We start from the raw sequence: 17,655 nt of genomic DNA, 5'->3' as shown, positions 1-17,655 counted from the left end.
TTGCCCTCCCTCTCCCCCCTCCCCCAGCCCTTCTGGGGTTTTTGTTTGTTTTCCTGCTTGCTTGTTTGGTTTTGTTTTGGCAGGTCCTGAGGGCCTGGGCGCTTGTCTTGAGCTTTTGTGCTCCAGGCTAGCTCACTACAGGAGCCCCAGCTCCACTTCCGGCTTTTTGTGGCTAATTGGAGATAAGACTTTACTGCCCAGGCTCCCCGGCTTTGAAATGCAATCCTCAGAGCCCAGCCTCCCCAGCAGCTACAATTAGAGGCAGAAGCCGCCTTTATGTTGTTTGTTTTTAATTTTTTTTTCTTGTAAAGGTGCTGTACAGAGGGGTTGTAGTTCCCTAAGTCAGGTCATGAGTACATTTCTTTTTAAGTTTTCTCCGAGTTTTTTTTTTTCCTCCTGAGCCCCTATTTAGTTTTTTATATAAGATTTTGAAACTGCCTGGGACTCTCAGGCTCCTGCCTCTGCCTTCTGAGAGGCTGAGTTTATACACTTGTACCCCCATACTCTGTCACATGGGCTTCAGGGGCTAAAAGGCTTTCTTCCTCCTCCCCCCCCCCCAATTTTTTATTAGCATATATTAGTTGAATAAAGGTTTCATATGGTATTCCCATACATGCATGCGCACACTTTCCTGATCAAATAAATTCATCTCATTCTCCTTACCCTATTCCCCTCTTCTTAGAATAATTTCAACAGGTTTCATGGATCTATTTTTCATACATGCAAATTAACTGCTTTAACCATACTCATTCACCCTCTTCGTTAGTTTTCTACAGCCCCGCTAGTACTTCCTACCCTCCACTGGAGCCTGTTGGATTTCCTGTCATTTATTGTGTGTATAATAATTGTACTGATGAGTTTTCACCTAGGTATTTCAGATGTGCATATATTATCCTTTGATTAGGATAATTTTCTCTATTGTTTTGTTTGCTGCCCCCCTCTCAACCCAGAGACTACATCTCTTGATAAGAACTACATTTTCTTAAAAGTATATAGGAATGGGTGGGGGGAGGGGGGAATGAGGGAGGAGGTAACAAACAGTACAAGAAATGTATCCAATGCCTAAGGTATGAAACTGTAACCTCTCTGTACATCAGTTTGACAGTAAAACATTTTTAAAAAGTATATAGGAATGCAGATGCCAATATCTTATGCCTGCAATCCTAGCTACTCAGGCAGGTAAGATCTATGGATTGCAATTTGAAGTTAGCCTGGACAAAATTCCATGAGACTTATCTGCAATTAACCAGCGAAAAGCCTAAAGTGGAGGTGTCAAGTGGCAGAGCCTCAGCTTTGAGTGTAAAAGCTAAGAAAGCATGAAACCTTAAGTTCAAGCCTCAGTAATGGCACAGGAAAAAGAAAGAAAGCTGAAGCTCTGAATCCAAGCCCTGGGAATGAATGGCACAAAAGAAAATGCAGGCTGGGTGGGCTCTGGTGGGTCTCACCTTTAATCCTAGCTACTCAGGAGGCTGAGATCTGAAGACTGAAGTTCAAAACCAGCCCAGGGCTGGGAATATGGCTTAATGGTAGAGTGCTTGCCTAGCATGCATGAAGTCCTTGGTTCAATTCCACAGTACCATATACACAGAAAAAGCCAGAAGTGGAGCTGTGGCTCAAGCGGTAGAGTGCTAGCCTTGAACAAAAGAAGCTCAGGGACAGTGCCCAGGCCCTGGGTTCAAGCCCCTGGACTGGGGGGAAAAAAAGAATAGCTCAGGCAAAAAAGTTCATGAGACACTTATTTCCAATGAACCACCAGAAAAAAAGTCAGAAGTTGGGTTGTGGCTCATATGGTTGAGTGCTAACCTTGAGCAAAAAAAAGCTCAGAGAAGCCCAGGCCCTGAGTTCAAGCCCCAGGATGGGCACAAGAAAAGCAAAAGCAAAAAAAATGCCAGGTAGATTTTGGAAGCCTTAGATTCTTTTGCATCTGCTTCTGTCTCTGATCATACTCATGTCCCAGAAACAGGCCTCTCTGCATGTCCTGGGGCAGCACAGTCACCCGTAGCTCAGGGCTTTAGCTCAGTCTTCTGGAAGCTATGTCACCAACATGGTCACATTTGTGTCTTTCCACAATATCAGAATTTATTGAGTAACAATTTCACAAACTACTTGTTTCATTGGTGTTCATTTGTAAGATACTACTGAGGTCACTCTGGGGGGGGGGGTTGCGCATGTGCTGATACTGGGACTTGAACTCAGGACCTGAGAGCTCTTTTGCTCAAGGCTAGCACTCTACCACTTCAGACTTAGCACCACTTCTGTCTTTTAAGGTGGTTAATTGGAGATAACAGTCTTATGGATTTTCCTAGTTGAGCTGGCTTAGAATGACATTCTTCAGACTTCAGCCTCCTGAGTAGCTAAGATTATGGGCATAAGCCACCAGTACCCAGCTTGCACAAGTTCTTTATTCTGATCTTAATTGCTAATATGAACTCTGAGATCGCACAGTCCATGTTAGTTATATAGAAGGGACAGAGGTTTCTAGGAAAGGATTTAAAGCAGGGACTGCAGGGTTCAAAGGTGCTTGGCCTTAGGCAGGAACAGAGAACCTGACTACAGGCTCAAAGCACTTCTCTGCAGGCACAAGTCATGTCACTGAGTTATCAGTGTTGCTGTGACCCAGTGATGTCAAAATGTCAAGTCAAGCCAGTCCTAGTTATTCAGGAAACTTAACCACCAGAAAACCTGGAAGTCGAGCTGTGGTCCAAAATGGTAGCGCACTAGCCTTCAGTAGAAAAGCGCAGGGACAGCGCTCAGGCCTTGAGGTCAAGCACCACAAAAACAACAACTGTAATGGAGTCTGAGGGTGGGGGTATCCCCCATCACTCCAAAAGTCTACCACTCAGTGACAGTCTCAAGTAAAAAGAAGGATTTTGGGGGGAAGCAAAAAGCAAACTGACTGGCCAGGGACACAGCACAGACTCGGGTTTTAAAGGCAAACACCAGGTGACCAATGAGGTTACAACACTTACAGAGCATGCCAGGTCACACGCAGGTGGCCAATGGAGTTACAATCTGCCTCATGGTAACTGTTTGAACCAACCTATCATTCTAGTTAGACTTGGCACACGAATTTGGCAGGGGCTCACATGATGCGTGGATACGCTTACTCATGGGAGGGCACAGGTTTAACCTAGAACGTTCCACTGCTCAGGTGGTCAAGCAGTTTACACAATCTTCTCACAGCAAAGGAAAACTTCCCTGGATAGGGCAGGGGAGATCTTAGCGAAGATGGAGTCAGTTTCTATTCTCTTTAATCTTAGATGGAGTCAACCTGACACCCCTCAATAGCCAATGATGGCTCTGGCCAGATCTGACCTCCATATTACATTCCCCCCCTTTTTTTCTTGTAAATAAAGATCAAATCATTGATTTCTCTTTTGGAGAGCTTAACCTTGCCTGGACTGTAAAGTGACTCCACCCACAGGCTGCTGGAGAGAGCAAGGATGAGACAAGAGCAAGTCCAAGAGGACTGCTGCTCTTAAGCTTGCACCCAGAAAGAAACAGGTTATGTGTGAGGTCCCCGGGAGGACTGCAGTTATTCTCACCCCTTTAAGTCTCCATCCACTTACCTAGGTAACTGGCACACCTGGAGACAGTTACGTCCCTTTCTCTGAAGTCACACCCTAATCCATCTGGACATACTCTAATACACTTGGACACACCTCCCACCCCAGACATCACCTGGAGTGACTCTCTAGCCTGCCACCCATGCTTTCCAATTTTCTTAATAGAGCTAATCAACTCCAGTCAACTCCGAGGAGTGGGAAGGTTACCACAGGAAGAATGCCCCCCCCAAAAATCTTAGTCTCAGCAGATCCAAAGTAGCCTTCCCGCAGGAATCAGCTGCGTGTGATGGAGCCCCATCTGCTTTTACCACAATAGGGGTGCTCAGGGTGAAGATGTAGATTCTTCCAGATGACTGTCAGGCCATCCTTGATCTTAACCCAAATAGGATGGGCAGGGGCTGTGGCAGCAGCAGGCAGCAGTGGCTCCCAGTGGCTCCAATAGAATGTCACACCTTCTGCTGGGTTGCCTGCAATTTCCTGCATCAACTGGTTAAAGAAGCTTAACCTAGGCCTGACTTTAGTGAAATGTCCTAATATTTTTCTGGTTTCCTTTTAAGTACACTGGCCTTTACAGGCTGGCACCCCATTGAATTTCAAGACAGCTTTAGACAATCAATGGCCCTTGGGTAACTTTTCCAGGGCAATAAATTTAAATCAGTATTTCCAATAAGGCTAGGATTTTTTTAGGCCAACATAGAAGGCTCGGCCTGTAACCATTTCTCACAAGTGCAGTCTCCACTCCTGTACACTTGTTACCTCTGCTTTCCATGCCTCTAGTTTATTCTGCCTCATCTTCCCCAAAACAACTCTGGTCCCTTGATCCTAAAGGGGAGCTGATGGGCTAAGATCATCCATCTTCTGTAACTTCTTCAGGCTGACTCAGGGGCGTTGACCTTACCTAGCCAGGAACCTATAACCTTAGTCTACTTTACCAAGGGACTGCAGGATCAGATGTCCATTAGGAGCTTTACTCCAAACTGGAAATTAAATTCAACATTTAACTTTCAACTATACAGACTTCTTTTTGGGCTACAGCAGTGTAGCCTTTTAGCATTCTGGTTTGCAAAAGCTTTCCTGACTGGGGAAACTGGTCTCTGATGACCTAACAATGCATACCTTCATAGGCCTTAGATCTCAATAAAGACACAATCTCAGGTCCATAAGCTTTCTTTCCTGAACAGATGTACCAGCTCAAAATTCACTTCCAGTTAGGGCTTTGAGCAGATGCAGAGGGTTGGGATTTTAAACTATCCCCTCATTTGACAACTTAGCTTTACTACCCACTACCACAGACTGAAGTGCCAGACTTTGAAGTCAGGTCCCACTTTACCACGTGAACCTGAGATAAGCAGGCCCTGTGAGCAGACCCAGGACAAGCCCATTAGGGCCCAGTTGGTCTAGAACTCTAATCGCTGGGAATGCTTAACTCTGACCACCCCTAGAATGCCTCGAACCCTGAGCCAATCAGATTTGTACCTGTGTCCTAATCTTGCTTGTTTTTTGCCTTTATAAGCCCTGTGTAATCGTAGTTCGGGGCTCCCTCCTAACCTCCGCTATGTCAGTGGGTAGGACGAGGCCCGAGTTGCAGCTCACTTGAATAAAGCCTTGCCTTGCGTTTGCATTTCGGAATGTCTGAGTCTCGGTGGCCTTCTTGGTGGTCTTCTCACAACTTGGCACAAGACAACTGGCAAGTTCCTGTCTAGTAGACACACATGCGCATTAGAAAGGCATGCTTACAAACTTCTAGGACCTCCCGGCTTTGATTAGCTTTTGAAAGGCCAAGCACACCTGACTCTAAGATCTGACACCATCTCTGCCATCCAAGCAGTGGCTTACTGCCTCCGGATGCTCCATTTGTCCCAGGAGTGACTTTTCCACTTTTATGGTCACTGGACTTGAACTCGGGGCCTGAGTGCTGTCCCTCAGCTCTCCAGCTCAAGGCTAGTACTCTGCCACTTTGAGCCTCAACACAGCTCACAACTCTGTTCCCAGCACTCTGCTGGCCAACTAGAGATGAAGACTCTCACAGGGACCTTTCTCTGCCTGGGCTGGCTTCGAACCTCAGATTTCGGATCAAAGAGTCTTAAAAAAGGCCACTTTACTCCAATTAAAGCAACAAGGTGGCCCATACAGAAGTAGTTTTTAAGCATGCTCTTACCTGGAACTTATTTAAAGGGCAAAGTTACATCTGACAAATGTGTAGAAATCCTCTGTCCTTCTCTGTGGGCCTGCTGGAAACTGTTACAAAAAACCTATAAACAAACAGGAATGGCAATTAAACACTCACTTTGTTTATTCGTTTTGTTTTTGTTGCCAGTCCTGGGGTGTGGACTCAGGGCCTGAGCACTGTCCCTGGTCTCTTTTTGCTCAAGGCTAGCACTCTACCACTTGAGCCACAGCGCCACTTCTGGCTTTTTCTGTATATGTGGTGCTGAGGAATCGAACCCAGGGCTTCATATATACAAGGCGAGCACTTTACCACTAGGCCATGTTCCTAGCCTAAACACTCATTTTGGTAGCCATAATTTTCCTTTTCTCGCTTTGGAACAATCATTTAGGACAATTTCACTACCAACTTTCTTATCTAGAAATGCTTTCTTGATTTCCAAAGCCTTTTACTAACCTCTGCTTTAACACTTACACTTTGGTTTTTATCTACATTGGAAAAACTGAAGCTTACAGGCATTCTGAAACCAGGTACAGCCCTTTGCCTCTGGGCTGCCTGTTTTAAAAGAGCCATTTTTTTCTTCAGTCCCAGTTACTGCATGAAGACCTTTGAACTCAAATGACAATTTTTCCTTACTGCAAGAATTACAATTACTATTACATCTGGTAAATGAACTTTTTAACCATTTTTAAAAGCTTTTCCAATTCCTAGTACCTCAAAGGGCAGTTTCAGAAATACCAATCAACTCATTCATTTTTACCATCAGGTTTCCAGTGTTCATCTGCAAGGAAAACAGACAGGATGAAGAAAGGCCTCCATTGGCCTGTCCCACAGAATGGGCATATACCCACCTGACTTCGTAGAGCTTGATGAACTGCCTTGGTGCCAGCTTGTCCTCTTCCACCATGAATGGACTTCCCCTGTGGCCTGTCCCACCATGCGTGGACTCCCTCCAGGGCCTGTGCCACCATGCAGACTCCCCACTAGGCCTGTCCTGCCACATGAACTGGCTAAGCTGCACCTTTGCCAGATCACCCCTCACTCCCAAGTATAGGCACACAGGCCTATCCTGAGGTTTCCTTTCCTTTTCTCTTGATCTTTGACTGAGAAACCCAAGCAAATCTTTAACAGTGATAAACAAACCTTTCCATCCAAATTTCTGACATTTAGCCCCAAACTTTAACACTGGAGGAAAATAAATTTCAAGTTCCCAATGCCTTTTGCTAAATCAGATAACTTGATGACAGTGTAAACAGACTATGGCATTAAGATACTGAATCTTTTCAACTGCAAATCAACTATAGTTCCTCTTTCAAACAAAGCACTAATCCTTTAAGCCCAAACTTTGAGCTGAAACTTAAACTCACCCATTTTTACATCATCCAGTGGCAAGAGGTATTTATGCCAATCTTACTCTTGCAATGGCCAACCAAAAATATCAGCTGTACATTTTTCGGTGGCAAGAGGTATTTATGCTAATCTTACTCTTGCAATAATCATCCAAGACAAAACTTTTTTTTTTTTTGCAAGTCCTGGGGCTTGGACTCAGGGCCTGAGCACTGTCCCTGGCTTCTTCTTGCTCAAGGCTAGCACTCTGCCACTTGAGCCACAGCGCCACTTCTGTCCATTTTCTGTATATGTGGTGCTGGGGAATCGAACCCAGGGCCTCGTGTATATGAGGCAAGCACTCTTGCCACTAGGCCATATCCCCAGCCCCTAAGACAAAACTTTTAACAAATGACTAACATTCTCCAGCCTCATTTACCAGGGCTTGCTAGTTTTAGCAGGACATTTCAGCACACTAAGCACTTTTCTGCTGAAGATAGCTAGAAGGAGGGGTTCCCTGGGCTAAGACTCAGCCCACCCAGTACTTGACTCTAGTCTTGTTGTGCCAAGTCGCAATGTTGTGCCAAGTTGCAAGACCACCCCCAAGAAGACCACCGAGATTCAGACACTCCGAAATGCAAAAGCAAGGCAAGGCTTTATTTAACGAGCTGCCAACTCGGGCCTCGTCCTACCCACCGACACAGCGGAGGTTAGGAGGAAGCCCCGAGCTGTGATTACACAGGGCTTATAAAGGCAAAGAACAAGGTTACAACAATCAGCTGTGCAAGCAAGATTAGAACACAGGTACAAATCTAATTGGCTCAGGGTTCGATTCTAAAATGGGGTTCACGTGGTGGGGCCGGACTTCAAAGTCTGGCACCTCATTTCCCCCTTTTTCTTTTTGGTACCTTGGGAGCCAATCATGGCTCCATTCTGTCCATTTCAATGGCTTGCATGTCTAGGGGATGATATAGAGGTAAGGCATGGGCCAGTAGGGCCAAAAGTAGTAACCAAAGGGCCTGTCACCATTTCTTACAAGAATAGTCTCTGTACCTCTGTTTTGCATGTCTCTAGTTTATCCTGCCTCATCTTCCCAAAAACAACTCTGGTCCCTTGATTTTAAAGGGGGGCTGATGGGTGAAGATCATCCATCTTCTGTAACTTCTTCAGGCTGACTCAGGGGCGTAGACCTTACCTAGCCAGGAACCTATAACCTTAGTCTCAGTCTTGAGACGAAGGCAAAGCGGCTGAGTTGGGTGCTTGGAGACCTCCCATGTTCCATCACGGTAGTTGTCATCCAGGGCAAAGGGGTCAGCTGGCCTGGCGTGGAAGCAATGAACCCAAGTGGCGATGCCGTCTAGGGTTCCTTCCACCGTGGTTCTTAGGATTTCAGTCCCCTGGTCTGAATAAATGGGGGGTAGGGACAGAAGCAGAATCATATCTTTTAGAGTCCAATTCATTTTCTCTACCTGTCCTGCACTCTGGGGTCTATAAGCACGATGCAATTTCCAATCCGTCCCCAGTGCTGCAGCTATTCCCTGACTTACTTTTGAGACGAAAGCCTGTCCGTTGTCTGACCCAATGGTGGATGGGAAGCCATACCTGGGTAGGATTTCTTCCAGGATCTTCTTAGCCACTACATTCGCAGTCTCATGCTTTGTTGGATAGGCTTCAACCCATCCTGAAAAGGTGTCTACAAAAACTAGCAAATATTCTGTGAAATCTACTTCCCAATACACACCTGGCCTATTCCCACAGAGGCGAGCTCCTTTAGTAATCTGTTGATTGGGGGCATTGGTAAGCTGACAGATCTTGCAATTTTTAACAATATACCTTTGCAGGCCTTTAACAGATCTCAATAAGGACACAATCTCAGGTCTACAAGCTTTCTTTACTAAACAGATGTATGAGCTTAAAATTCTCACTGCCAGTCAGGGCTTTGAGTAAATGCAGGGGGTGAGATTTTAATCTATCCTCTCATTTGACAAACTTCCCCTTACTAACCACTATCACAGATGACTGGTAAATTCCTGCCCAGTAGACAGACATGGGCATTGGAAAGGCATGCTTATGAACTATTCTTCTAGGACTTCCCGGCTTTAACTTTTGAAAGGCCAACAGTAGTGACTCTAGGATCTGACACCATCTCTGCCATCCAAGCAGTGGCTTACTGCCTCTGGATGCTCCATCACTTTTGTCCCAGGAGGAGTGACTTTTGACTTGGACTCAGGGCCTGAGTGCTGTCCCTCAGCTCTCCAGCTCAAGACTAGCACCGTACCACTTTTGAGCTCCACACCACTCCCTTCCCAGCACTCTGCTGGCTGATTAGAGACAAGTCTCTCACAGGGACCTTTCTTTGCCCGGGCTGGCTTCGAACCGCAGATTCAGATCAATGAGTCTTATAAGGGGCCACTTTACTCCAATTATAAGCAACAAGGTGGTCCACACAGAAGTAGTTTTTAAGCATGCTCTTACCTGGAACTTATTAAGGGTCAGTATTAGATCTTGACAAACTTGTAGGAATCACCTGTGCTTCTCTGTGGGCCTGCTGGAAACTGTTACAAAAAACCTACAAAGAAGCTGGAATGGCAATTAAACATTTTGGTAGCCATAATTCTCCTTTTCTCACTTTGCAATAATTATTTAGCACAATTTTACTTCCAAATTTCTTATCTAGAAATGTATTCTTGATTTCCAAAGCCTTTTTAACACTAACACAACACTTTAGCTTTTACCTGCATCGGAAAAACTGAAGCTCACAGGCATTCTGAAACCAGGTGCCGCCCTTTGCTTCTGCTTGTTTCAAAAGAGCCTCTTTTTTTTTTTCTTCAGTCCCAGTTACTGCATGGCATGAAGACCTTTGAATTGAAACTTAGTTTTGCATCATACTGCAGTCTTGAACATGTTCACACTCACACATGCACACACACATACATTTTCAAAAGATCTTAAAGCGCGCAGAATTAGCATCGGCCGTACATTTTAAGACAAAAACTTTTAACAAATGATTTTAGCATTCTCCAACCTCATTTTCCAGGGCTTGATAGTTTTAGTAAAACATTTTTAGTCTTAGTAAAACATTTTAGCGCACCAAACAATTTTCTGCTTAAGAAGGCTGGGCGGGGGTCCCCCTAGAGTTCAAGTCTAGGGGAGAGGAAGGAATGTTCCCCATCATCCGTTTGTCAGTCAGGCACAGTGCAAGAAAGAAACACACAAAAATGAGCTATCTCAACCTCCCTCCAGTGAGCTAGGATCAAGTCTAGGGGGCTAGATGGAGGTCCTCAAGATAGAACGTTATCCATAGCTCTGATCAGATGTAATACAAAAGGAGGAAAACACACAGGCCTAAGAAAAGCTACGAGTTGGAGATCTCCCAAGCTGGCCCACAACCTCCTACAAGGGTGCAGAAGGAATGGACCCGAGTTGGCCCACAACCTCCTGCAAGAAGGAGTGGACCCGAGTTGGCCCACAACCTCCTGCCAGATAAGCAGAAGGAACAGACCCAAGTACAAGGTGGGCGGGTTGAGTCTCGTTTAGGAGGCCCTCCTGGTCAGTTCCAGCCAAAAACCAAACTGACTTGCGCCCTACAAGTATAAGCAAAAGCAAAACAAACAGACAAATTACAGGACAAGACAAATGAACAGCGCTGTTTTCTTACCTTCGGAGTCTGGGATCTCGGGGTCTCCGGGGCTATCCCGGACGAAACCCCAAATGTTGTGCCAAGTCGCAAGACCTCCCCCTAGAAGACCACCGAGATTCAGACACTCCAAAATGCAAAAGCAAGGCAAGGCTTTATTTAAGCGAGCTGCAACTCGGGCCTCGTCCTACCCACCGACACAGCGGAGGTTAGGAGGGAGCCCCGAGCTGTGATTACACAGGGCTTATAAAGGCAAAGAACAACGTTACAACAATCAGCTGTGCAAGCAAGATTAGAACACAGGTACAAATCTGATTGGCTCAGGGTTCGATTCTAAAATGGGGTTCACGTGGTGGGGCCTGACTTCAAAGTCTGGCACCTCAGTCTCAGCCCAATTTTGACTAGAGCATTTTACAGATCAATTGACCTTTCTTCTTCTTTTTTTTTTTTTTTTTGCCAGTCCTGCGGCTTGAACTCAGGGCCTGAGCACTATTCCTGGCTTCTTTTTGCTCAAGGCTAGCACTCTGCCACTTGATCCACAGCGCCACTTCTGGCCTTTTTCTATATATGTGGTGCTGAGGAATTGAACCAGGGCTTCATGTATATGAGACAAGCACTCTTGCCACTAGGCCATATTCCCAGCCCTCAATTGACCTTTAAATACCTTCAGTTGGAAGAAAATGGTTACTTGAAGCTGATCTCTCTTCCCCTTGGTCCTCCTGATCCTAGGGGACCTGGGGAGGCTGTTTGGAACTCAATACCAGCAGAGGCCGCATGTCCCATGTCTTCCTGTAAGTAACTATCATATCCCTCCATTATGAGGACATTCAAAAGGGGGTCAAGGCATCCCTTGACCTCCCTGGCCTTAGAGAGCTTCGCTGCATCCAGCTTCTCTGTCTCAGGTCGACAGATGGTGCACCTTTCAGATTCACACGGGCCCACTCAGTGCTTTCCATTGCACTCTTACGCAGGCGGGCCTACCCAGTCAGGCCCCAGACAGTGCACTTCCCAGTACACTTTTACAGATGGCCCCACAGACGTTCCAGTGCACCTTTACAGACAGGCCCACTCAGATGGGCCCAGACAGCCTACAGACACAGAGTGGTCAACCAAGGTCAGACATACACACCTACACCTCCGGAGGTTTCTTTTCTTCACCCAGGCGTCTTCCCCAAAAAAAGAAGGTGGTTAAGGACTCTTCTCAGCCCACGCACCAAATATAATGGGGGGACCCCATTACACAACAAAAACAGAACAGTCTGGAGTGTGGAGGCACAATTCTGCTTGAAGGCAGAGTTGACTCCAGGCACTGAGCTAGAGCTCCTTTCGTATAATTCAGGTGAAAGAATTGCCCAGATCATTAGGTCTGCTGTGCCTGAAAAGTTCATGCCTGATTTTTCTTATGTTCTTTGGTATATTTGTCCATGCAATTGTTTTTTTTTTTCTTTTTCTTTTATTAGTCTTGAGGCTTGAACTCCAGACCTGGGCACTGTCCCTGAGCTCTTCAGCTCAAGGCTAGCACTCTACCACTTTAAGCCACAGCTCCACTTATGGTTTTTGAGTGGTTAATTGGAGATGAGAGTCTCACGGACTTTCTTGCTCAGTCTGGCTTTGAACCGTGATCCTCAGATCTCAGCCTCTTGAGTAGCTAGGATTACAGGCATGAGTCACTGACTCTGGCTCCTGTAATTACTTATTGGTATAAATAAATGACCAATTTGTACCTCAAGGTGTGCTGGCAAACGGTAGTTGCTTACTTGCATAAACAAGATATAAAGTCATTCTGTTTTGTTCAAACTATTGCTTTTAGCGAGGTGCCAGTAGCTCATGTCTGTAATCCTAGCTACTTGGGAGGCTGGGATATGAGGATCATGGTTCAAAGCCAGCTCAGGCAGGAAAGTCCCCATGAAACTCTTATCTCCTATTAACCACCAAAAAGCTAGAAGTGGAGCTGTGGCTCAAGTTGGAGAGCATTAACCTTGACCAAAAAAAAAAATGAGGGAAGACTGTACTTTCAGGGATCATTTCTATAGTTTGTTACTAGAGAAACTCCGCTGAATGTGTACAGCACCAGAAAAAAGTGAGGGACAGCCCTGAGTTCAAGCCCTACTTCTGGGGGAAAACAAAAACAAAAACCTATTGCTTTACAAAATGGAGTGTGTCAAAGCTAGGTCCAGCCTACATGCTACTGCTGCTGTTCCACTCATCCTAGAGGAACCCCAAGCAGCCCAGTCTGGTCCTTTCTTTCTTTCCTTTTGTCCAGTCCTGGGGCTTGAACTCAGGGCCTGAGCACTGTCCCTGGCTTCTTTTTGCTCAAGACTAGCAGTCTACTACTTGAGCTACAGCACCACTTCTGGCTTTTTCTGTATATGTGGTGCTAAGGAATCAAACCCAGGGCTTCGTGTATATGAGGCAAGCACTCTACCACTAGGCCATATCCCCAGCCCCACCTGGTCCATTTTTTACCCTTCAACTGCCCACCCTAATGACCACAAAATTCATTCACATTCTAGGGAGCGAGCAGGGTTCTCCTGGCACACCCTGGCTAGCCAGGATGAAGTCACTGAAGTGCCCCACACACTGCCCAGACCTGCTGTCCCCTTCCTTTTTCTTCCTGTCCCCCTGGGCCTGAGGCAGAAGAGGAAGGTAAGGAGACAGGGGAATTACACTCTTTTTATTGTTGCTTGTGCCAGTACTGGGGCTTGAATTTAGAGAATAGGAGCCGTCCCTTACTTTTTTTTTTTTCTAAAGATCTGTAGTTTAGCACTTGAAGCACAGCTCCACTTCGGGTTTTCTGGTGGTTAATTGGAGATAAGAGTCTTGTGGAGCTTCCAGCTCAGGGTGGCAGGAACTGGGATCCTTAGTAGCTTGGATTACAGGGGTGAACCACTGGCTCCAGACTAAAACCATTGTCTAGCAGTTGAGGAGTTGCTAGATAAAAAAGCTTTGTGTGTTCCCCCAGCTCTGAAAGAACAATGCCAGCAGATAACAGCTTCCATTTTGAGTCTTTAGCACCTCTTTCCTGCTTGAGGAACGGGAAATCAATCTCCCACCCCCTTCTCTATTTCTCCCTACTTTAACCTTGTTATAATAAAAATAATAATAAAATAAATCAAAGGCTGGGTGCCAGCAGCTCACACTTGTAATCCTAGCTGTTGCGAAGATGGAGGAGAACGGAAAAGGAATAGGCCAGACTCGATGGTCAACAAGGCGAGGGGCACAGACCTTCCCATGGGATTGAAGGTTATACATGGGGGTGAATTTGGGACAAGGCTTATATGGGGTCTGAGCAAGGAGGCAGAGGTTAATGAAGAAGCCACTAGGTCCATAAATTGGGGCTTTTCCTTGGGCCCACAAAGGATTGTTTACTGCTGAGCTTAAGTGAATTGCCCTGCATGCATAACAAAGCTGGTTCCCAAGTACCTGAGGTTTTGCTGGTGTCTGTATGGGCCTGAGGCAATAGGGTGTGTGTGTGGGGGGGGGGGGTCAATCCTTCAGGGATCACCCTTCCAAGGCAGCAGGGGCAAAAAAGTCCCCAGTGGAGACTCTTATCTCCAATAAACTACTCAAAAAACGCTGAAAGTGGTACTTGACTCAAGTAGTAGGGTGTTAACCTTGAGCACAAAGAGGCTCAGGGGCAGAGCCCAGGCTCTAAGTTCAAGCCCCAGCACCAGGCCCTGAAGTTGTGCCCAAGTACCAGCACACACACACACACACATCACAAGTTGCCCAAGGAAAGTTGCCTATGGCCATTGACTCCTCTTGCAAGGTGATCTGTAAACCCCTAGGAGGTGAGGCCTTGTAAACAGGGCTTGGTTCTGGGGCCTCATAATCCATCAGCTCAGCTTCTGCCCAGTGGGAAGTAGCAGGGCAGAGGCCTGGAACTTCAGCCTGTAAAGCCTATCCTGAGCCTGAGGCTCCTTTCCCATGGCTGATGAGGCTCCAGTGAACTGCTGGGGGTAAAGAGCCCTTTCTTGTGTGCCAGGTAGATCCAGGAGTGGCTAGAGACTGGGGGTGGGGAGAGATGGCCTGAAAGGAGACACCATTTCCTGTGATAGCAGGTACTTCCATTTCTCTATGGCTGGTGTCCATTTCATGGTATTCAAGCCAACTACAGGCTGTGGCTGCAGATGCCTTCTGAGAATTATCCCCAGCACACATTCTCACTCTCTCTCCCCCTGTCTCTCTCTGAAGCAGAGACACACGAAGTTATGTTGTAGCACCTTTGTTGCAATGTGTATCTCAGCATTCAAGGTTCAGCATTCAAGATGTGAAAGGAGTATCATTGAACCTAGCAGTTTGAGGTGAGTGCCCAACAATATAATGTGACATTGTATCAAAATATAAACACAGGCTGGGAATATGGCCTAGTGGCAAGAGTGCTTGCCTCATATACATGAAGCCCTCGGTTCAATTCCTCAGCACCACATATACAGAAAATGGCCAGAAGTGGCGCTGTGGCTCAAGTGGTAGAGTGCTAGCCTTGAGCATAAAGAAGCCAGGGACAGTGCTCAGGCCCTGAGTCCACACCCCAGGACTGGCAACAAAAACAAAACAAATAAACAAAAAATAAACGAAAGGAGAGCTTTCAAGCTATTTCAAAGTGGTAGAGTGCTAACCTTGGGCAAAAAGGCTCAGGGACAGTGCCCAGGCCCTGATTTCAAGCCCTAGGACCTGCAGAAAAGAAAGAGGGGAGGGGTGGTGGGGAGGGGAGAAGAGAGGGAAAGAGAGCAAGAAAAAGTGACAGAAATAATATAGACAAAATGAAACTAGATCTGCCCTGGTCATGATTAAGGCTAAATGAAGATTTATCACCTACTTTTGTGTATGTTTAAATTTTTGCTGAATAAACAGTTAACCAAAAAGAGATTTCATTAGGAAATTTTCTAGGCGCCCTTGACATTCAACAGTTTTCCTAAGGGTGTTTACACACAGAAAATGGGTGGATTACATTGTATAAGTATTTGGAAATGCCACCATGCCGCCCCTACCTTTGTGAAACGAATGTATGCTTCAAACAAAAATGTACCTTTTCCTCAGTAGGACCCACTTTTGTCTCCCCACTCTTCACTTCACCCCCCAAAGCCACAGGAATACGCACATTTTTCTAGGGCTCACGAGGTGGTAAAGATGGTGAGGGCTGGCCTGCCTACCTCCAGAACCGTCTCTAGAGGTAATTCCCGCTCCTAGCCGGCAGTTTGCCAACAGGGCGGGTTTTCTGCCTTGCTTTTTGAAAGCAGCTCGGGCCTCATGGGGAAGGGCGATGGCGGCTGGAGGTGAGAGAGGGCAGGACACAGCGCTGCCTCCCCCAGTACCAGCTTAGCTTCCCTTCTTGTGAGACGGAGGGGTGCGGGGTGCGGGGCCCCTGGATGTTACCTGGGCTGGATCGCTCACTGCGGGCGGACACCCGGGCCAGCGTGGTGGGGGTGGCGGCCGGGCGGGGGAGGGGGTGCTGCGCGGGCAGGGCATCGAGGCCCGGGCAGAAAAGGCGGGCCGGGCGGGATGACAAAGGCCGCTCCTCTGCTGGGGGGGAGGGAGGGGCTAGAAGCTTCTGGCAGCCACCTTCCTGGCTTCCTTGGACCCTTAAATCCTTCCAGCTCGGGGTCGGTGCCCTAGCCCACGTTATTCAGGGGAATTTGCAGTGAGTGTCAGGCCTGGGGGAGGAGGGCGACCCTCTTGGCCTCTGAGCCCCCCCCATGTGATTGTAAATACCCCCTCCCCCGCGTAAGTGGAGGCATCCTCAAAGCCAAGGGCGAGTCTCCAATGAAACCATAGAGGGAGAGGGGATGGGGGAGGGTGACACCCTCCCTCAGCCAGCATCACCCCCCCCCCAGCCATTTAGAACCCCTGTGTCTACAGCTTGGTTATCCCTGCCCCCTTCTTCCTAGCGAGGTTAAGAATGACTGATGAGTTTGGGGGAGGGGAAGCTCTTTCAACCGGTAGCTGGGGTGGGGGTGGGGGCAGGGAGAGAGACCAGGAAGGGGGCGACTGGGGGCGGGGGAAGGAGAGCGAGGCACTGAAATGAATCGCATCGGTTTGGGTCGCCTTTGCCACTAAAGATGATGACAAGTCGGGTCCCACCCCCACCCCGGATTCCAGTGCCCAGGCCCGGTGGGCGGCAGTGATCGAAGAGCAGAGAAACAAGGTTACTTTCAGGACGTGCGTTCCCCCCATTCACCCCCTATTTTTTGGCACATTCATTCATTCCTAAAGGCAACGGACGAAAAAAAAAAAAGAGAGACAGAGAAATGAAAAAAAAAGGTACGCAGCCTCCGAGTTGTTCTTTGTTACCAAACGCGGTGGCCACGTGGCTCCAGGGCCGCCCTCCCCCCCCCCCCCCCCCCCGCAGATGCGGAAGATTGCAAGGAGTACTGGGGGGGGAGGGCAGCCAGCGCCCCAAGCATGCACCCCTGGGGGGCGACCACAGCCACCACACTAGGCCCACCTGAAAGCCCCCAGCCCCATGCACTTCCTAATCGAGACCGGTGGGGGGGAGCTGGGGGGGAGCTGGCGGGGGGGGGGGGGGGGGGGGGCTGTGGAGGGGCGAGGGGAGGAGGGAGGTGAAGATCCCAGATTCTTGGCGGCTCCAACAAAGAAATGAACTCGTGCGTGCAACACGGCCACACAAGGAATTTAATAGAAAGTTCACCATTAAGGAAAAAAGCGGCTCCGGCTAGATGGTGGGGGCGGGGGTGGGGGGGAGGGTGGAGAGAGATTTCCTGCTCTCCGGGCAGGAAATGAGAGTTAAAGAGGCAAAAAAGAAAATAGCAGCTGTGAGCTGCTGCCTGTATTATTTTGGAACAACCTCCAATTCTTAGGCTAAAGTTCAGGGTATTCCCGGAAAATGTTAGTAATTCTACAAAACGGAGACGTCTGTCAGCCTCTACTGCTGGCTCCCATCTGTAATCCTTGCTGTTCAAGAGGCTGAGATCTGAGGAACCTGGTTTGATGCCAGCACA

General features: G+C 47.6%; 1 pseudogene; it reads left to right on the top strand.

Annotated features, from left to right (window-relative positions):
* Positions 1-12,698: 12,698 nt before the first annotated feature.
* LOC125344455 lies at positions 12,699-12,793 on the top strand (annotated as a pseudogene).
* The last annotated feature ends 4,862 nt before the right edge of the window (positions 12,794-17,655 follow it).

Source organism: Perognathus longimembris, chromosome 28 (assembly GCF_023159225.1).
Source record: "Perognathus longimembris pacificus isolate PPM17 chromosome 28, ASM2315922v1, whole genome shotgun sequence".
NCBI lineage: Eukaryota > Metazoa > Chordata > Mammalia > Rodentia > Heteromyidae > Perognathus > Perognathus longimembris.
This window is presented reverse-complemented; position numbering and strand designations above follow the sequence as displayed.